Source organism: Triticum dicoccoides, chromosome 6B, assembly GCF_002162155.2.
Source record: "Triticum dicoccoides isolate Atlit2015 ecotype Zavitan chromosome 6B, WEW_v2.0, whole genome shotgun sequence".
Taxonomy (NCBI): domain Eukaryota; kingdom Viridiplantae; phylum Streptophyta; class Magnoliopsida; order Poales; family Poaceae; genus Triticum; species Triticum dicoccoides.
Genome location: NC_041391.1, coordinates 141,402,422 through 141,409,105, shown reverse-complemented (window position 1 = coordinate 141,409,105; position 6,684 = coordinate 141,402,422).

The following is a 6,684-nucleotide window of genomic DNA, read 5'->3' as shown; positions in this document are numbered from 1 at the left end:
CTCCTCCTTGTGCAGTTCTGATAGGTACCGATGACCTCCTCCTACTCACCAGTAACAAGTGTGGTTTCACATTTGCTGGGCACTATGCTTTTGGTGTATGATATGGCTGGGAGAAAACACACAGTTTCCTGCATCTTTTGATAATATCAATTTGTTTTGTAAGAGCTGAGTTTATTGTACTATTAACGCTAATAAGATTGCTGCTAGTATGTTCATGACATTTTACATTGTATGGATAGTTGGATACATTGAGCTTCAACCATTATTTAAGCTTTGTTGTTCTTGCAATTACTAGTTGTGCAGTGGTTGTATTCACCGTCTTCCCCTGTAGACCCCGAAATCAAACTCATATGATAGAGTAGATATTTTCTACATGTAGCATCATGGAGGTATTAACTACCTGATGTAGTCGTAGAACAACATCATGTTCGAATATGCCAAATGTTTGGGCCTAATGATGTTCTGTATTAGGGCGGAAGGTTTATTACTTTTTTCAAGGTGTGTGTGCAATGTTTGATTAATGATTGAAGTGCATTAGCGGTTTATCTTCTTCTTTATAAGTCTGTTTGCAATGGATGTACGTAACTGTCATTTTTACCTCTTGCATATTTAACATACATGACAGTAGTAGTAGCTATTCAAATATATGCGAAGGTAGAAGCTATCGTTGCTGCTTTTGTCTTTAACAAAAAAAAATTGTAATGATGATCCGAAATGTCGCGCAGGTGATCATTGGTGCTACCGCCGCCACTGTGCCGGTCGGAGGTGCTGCTGCTGCATTTGGCGGAGCTGCCTCCCCAAAGAGCAACCTTCATCAGACACTACCCCATAACATCGTCTCAAGGTTCTGTGCCCCATCTCCCCTCTTTCTAAATTACTGAAATGAAAATGGCTAGGCCTCATGTGCCTCTTGTATCTATTGCTCGATTTGTTATGATTTGATTCACCAAGAATGATTCTGCTACTATCTTGTGGTAAGGTTAAATGGAACAACGACGGATGTTTCTAATATGGTTATTGCTAGAATAATTCATCAACTTGAGATATGCTGGGATGTTACTCTAGGTGTCAAAATGATAATAAAACCTAGGTTCTTGCATGGTTCTTAGATTAATTGTTATGTTTTGTTGTTAGCAAATATTGCCTATATTGAGACTATAAACATGTGACTATTCCTCTCATTACAGGAGTTCTAGGCTGAAGACATTCAAAGAAGCTCGAAGCCCCAGTCAACAACTTGCTTTATATGTTACTGAATTTGTAATGCTAATTTTCTTGAGAAATTTGATGTACTGCTAAACATGCTCGGAATTGATGTATATTTGCTCGCTGAATTTGATGTATACTTGCTCACTGAAAAAATAATATTATTTTTTGTTTACTTGAAATACATTCCTCGACTAAAAGTGGCCAGAAAAATAAATATATAGTCCAAATGAAAAATGGTTGAAATGTCTATTGGACCAAATCTATTTGGGCTTTGAAAACAGGCCTCAAATATATTGGTTGGAACAAAGGTTGAAAATTTAAAAGAAATGGACCGTTAAAAGGCCGGGGCCTGGAAAATAAGGTCTAGGCCCAAAAAGAAATGTACAGCAAAAGACATCAACCTAGAAAATCGAATTGTTGGGCCAGGCCTATGTAGGTGACCATAATTGACGGGGGGCTCTCAAAACAGGCCTCAAATATATTGGTTGGAACAAAGGTTGAAAATTTAAAAGAAATGGACCGTTAAAAGGCCGGGGCCTGGAAAATAAGGTCTAGGCCCAAAAAAGAAATGTACAGCAAAAGACATCAACCTAGAAAATCGAATTGTTGGGCCAGGCCTATGTAGGTGATCATAATTGACAGGAAAAATACACTAAATGGGCTGATTTAATGGGCTCTGCTCATATAGACACCGAATTGGACCAGGCAGATTCTAATCAACGAGCTTTTCATTTGGTCGCAATTTTGTCACATTAGCTTGCCATGTCGGATCCGACGTGGTCTGGGCAGACTACAAGTGACCAAAAAAATTGCTCGTTGGACCAACGACCTTTTGTTTTGGTCGTTACCTTCTATGACCATATCACAGAGAAGGTCGTTAAGTTTCGTTAAAGACGGTCAGCTTTTGACCAATTTTTTTTGTCAAAAAAAGATCGCAAACGAAAAACAATGACCATTCAACGATCAATATTAATGGTTGCAAGTTGACATATTGTTAGGACCCCGATCCTAAGTCACACTGATCTAGCATGTAACACATCATATCGCTTTGCGGCCTCACGCACGGTATCCCCACGGGTGCCACCTTACCTGGCCCGGGATCGTTTGCGCCTTTTGGCTCACGTATATGATAGTGTCGCTAGCATCCATATGACAGAGAACCCGGGCCGACATGTCTAATCGTAAACCCAAGGTGGCACTAATTACAGGGACATGCATACATGACCCAACAACGAACATGTCGGTCATCAACGTATGAACCCACACTAGTAGAAAACGGACCTAATATGAGACACATTAGTGCCAGTTTGGTTTTGAACCGGCACTAATGTGTCCATTAGTGCCGGTTCCAACGGCTAGCCGGCCGTTCTCATTAGTACCGGTTTGTGGCGAACCTTTAGTACCGGTTCGTGCCACGAACCGGTACTAAAGATGGTGGTGGCAGGGTGTTGTCAGTCTGGGGCCCCTCTAGCACCTTTAGTACCGGTTCGTGCCACGAACTGGTACTAAAGGTCGACGTACATAAACCCTTCGTCCACCCGAGCCACTCTATTCTTCCCCTTTCCCCTCACTTCTCCTCTGTTCTTCCCCTTTCCTCTCGAGCTCCTCACAAATTTTGCCCAAAATTTGTCAAGATTTGAAGGCCCCCATCCATTCAAATGATCACAAAGGTTAGCAACTTTGTCCTTTCAACTCTCATTGCTAGATTAGCTCTTGCAATGCTTTGTATAGTGATTAATTTGGGAGGAATTATATTTGCTAGTATTTGATTTATATGCAATTTGAGGTCAAAAATAACACTTAGTTTGCATATGTAGGTGTGGTTTACGTAGTGCCTTCTAAATCTCCGTCGTAACCACCGTCGATCGCCCGCACCGTCCCGTCGCCGGCACCACCTTGTGGTGAGGCTCTTGTTCATGAATGTTTTACATTACCAAATTGATGTTTGTGTGATTTGGATATATAGTTACTCGTATAATTATCTTACCCGTACGTTGTTTGTTATACATAGTGCCATGGTTTTGATATCCGCCCCCGTAGGCCCTCGTCCTTGTTATGATTCGGATGTGGTATATTCTCTTTTAAAACTAGTTGTTGCATTTCGTGTTTATGACAAATTATGCCCATCAAGTTGATATAGATATTTTTATCTAGGAGGTATGTGAACCAGAAATTCCAACCGACCCTATTGTCGAGAGGTTAAATTTAGTTGAAAGAGAAAACGAGTATTTGAAAGAAAAATTGAAAAGAATTGAGGGGGAGAAGATGGAATTGGAGTTGCATGTTGTCGATGTCGTCTATGATCACAAGATCAAGATGGAGAAAATGAGGTTGAAGATTAGAAAGATTAGAAAATATGCCATTGATAGTGTGGCTTGGTATCATTATGCTGTTGGATCAATTGTTACCTTAGTTGCGATCTTCATCGCATTTGTTGTTGCATTTAAATTCTTTAGCTAGAGAGTTATTTCTATGTTGCATTTAATTAAGTGCTGTATGTGAACTTTATGTATGAACTTTATGTATGAACTTGTATTAATTTGGTCTATTTGGTGTTGTGTAATGAAGATGAGCCGACAATGGATGTATGATGACCGATGCTCTCCGGAGTTCATTAATGGCGTGCATACTTTTCTGCGGGTCGCTGAGGCAAACAAGCGGGCGGATGGTTTTATGCCTTGTCCATGTGCTGGCTGTAAGAATGGTCACAGTTACTCTACAGAAAAAATCATTCACGTCCTCCTATTTAAGTCCGGTTTCATGCCCCACTATAATGTTTGGACCAAGCACGGAGAAATAGGGGTTATGATGGAAGACAATGAAGAAGAAGAGGACGACCACGGCTATCCTGGCCATGGGTTCCCTGGATACGATGATACAACAATGGGGGAAGAAGCTGAGCCGGCAATGCGGGAAGAAGCTGAAGAAGAGGCATCAGATGAGCCCGCTGATGATCTAGGTCGGGCCATTGCCGATGCAAAGAGAAACTGCGCAAGTGATCTGGAGAGGACGAAGTTGCAGCGCATGTTAGAGGATCACAAGAAATTGTTGTACCCGAATTGCGAAGCTGACAAAAAAAGTTGGGCACCACACTTGAATTGCTGCAATGGAAGGCAGAGAATGGTGTATCTGACAAGGGATTTGGAAAGTTGCTGGTAAAGATAAAGAATATGCTTCCAAAGGACAACGAATTGCCCGAGAGTACGTATGAAGCAAAGAAGGATGTCTGCCCTCTAGGGTTAGAGGTGCAAAAGATACATGCATGCCCTAATGACTGCATCCTCTACCGCAGTGAGTACGAGGATTTGAACGCTTGCCCGGTATGCGGTGCGTTGCGTTATAAGATCAGTCGCGATGACCCTGGGGATGTCGAGGGCGAGCGCCCCAGGAAGAAGATTCCTGCCAAGGTGATGTGGTATGCTCCTATAATACCACGGTTGAAACGTTTGTTCCAAAACAAAGAGCATGCGAAGGCGATGCGGTGGCACGCAGAAGACCGTAAGAAAGACGGAAAGTTGAGAGTACCCGCTGACGGTTCGCAGTGGAGAAAAATCGAGAGAAAGTACTGGGAGGAGTTTGCAGGTGACCCAAGGAACGTATGGTTTGGTCTAAGCGCAGATGGCATTAATCCTTTTGGGGAGCAGAGTAGCAACCATAGCACGTGGCCTGTGACTTTATGTTTGTATAACCTTCCTCCTTGGTTGTGCATGAAGCAGAAGTTCATTATGATGCCAGTGCTCATCCAAGGCCTTAAGCAACCCGGCAACGACATTGATGTGTACCTAAGGCCATTAGTTGAAGAACTATTACAGTTGTGGAATGGAATAGGTGTACGTGCGTGGGATGAGCACGGACAGGAAGAATTTGACCTAAAGGCGTTGCTGTTCGTGACCATCAATGATTGGCCTGCTCTCAGTAACCTTTCAGGACAGACAAACAAGGGATACCGCAGATGCACGCACTGTTTGGATGATACCGACAATATATATTTGGATAGTTGTAGGAAGAATGTGTACCTGGGACATCGTCGATTTCTTCCGACAAGGCATCCCGTAAGAAAGAAAGACAAGCATTTCAAAGGTGAGGCGGATCACCGGACGAAACCTCGCCACCGCACTGGTGCTGATGTACATGATATGGTCAAGGATTTGGAGGTAATCTTTGGAAAGGGTCCTGGCGGAAAACCTGTTCCGAAGGACGCTGACGGACGCACACCCATGTGGAAGAAGAAATCTATATTTTGGGACCTGCCATATTGGAAAGACCTAGAGGTCCGCTCCGCAATCGACGTGATGCACGTGACGAAGAATCTTTGCGTGACCCTGCTTGGCTTTTTGGGCGTGTATGGGAAGACAAAAGATACACTAGAGGCACGGGAGGACCAGCAACGTATGCAAGGAAAAGACGGCATACATCAGTGTAACGCCCTCGATGCGGCTATATCTCCCACGTGTCGAAGCACGACTTAGAGGCATAACCGCATTGAAAGCAATGTCGCAAGTGAGGTAATCTTCACACAACCCATGTAATACATAAGGGAAAGAGATACATAGTTGGCTTACAATCGCCACTTCACACAATTACATGAATAAAGCATTACATCATCCAGATACAATCAAGGTCCGACTACGGAACCAAAATAAAAGAAGAACCCCAAATGCGACAAAGGTCCCCGATCGACCCCAACTGGGCTCCACTACTGATCAACTAGAACGAAACAACACAAAGGGCAAGATCTTCATCGAGCTCCTCCTTGAGCTCGGATGCGTCACCTGCACGGTTTCATCGGCACCTGCAAACTGGTTTTGGAAGTATCTGTGAGTCACGAGGACTCAGCAATCTCACACCCGCGAGATCAAGACTATTTAAGCTTATAGGAAGGATGGAGTAATGAGGTGGAGCTGCAGCAAGCGACTAGCATATATGGTGGCTACAATCGCAAAAGAGAGCGAGAAGAGAAGCAAGGCACGGTCGTGAAGCTAGTAGCGATCAAGAAGTGATCCTGAAACTACGTACGTCAAACATAACTCCAACACCGTGTTCACTTCCCGGACTCAGCCGAGAAGAGACCATCACGGTTACACACGCGGTTGATGCGTTTTAATTCGGATCTGGTGTCAAGTTATCTACAACCGGACATTAACAAATTCCCATCTGCCACATAACCGCGGGCAGGGCTCTCGAAAGTTTATACCCTGCAGGGGTGTCCCAACTTAGCCCATGACAAGCTCTCGCGATCAATCAAGGAATATACCTTCTCCCAGGAAGACCCGATCAGTCTCAGAATCCCGGTTTAGAAGACATTTCGACAATGGTAAAACAAGACCAGCAAGACCACCCGACTGTGCCGACAAATCCCGATAGGAGCTGCACATATCTCGTTCTCAGGGCACACCGGATAAGCGAAGCGTACAGGTACCGACGTAATCCAAGTTGCCAAGGAATGGTCCCGCACGGTGCTCTAGTTTGGACCAA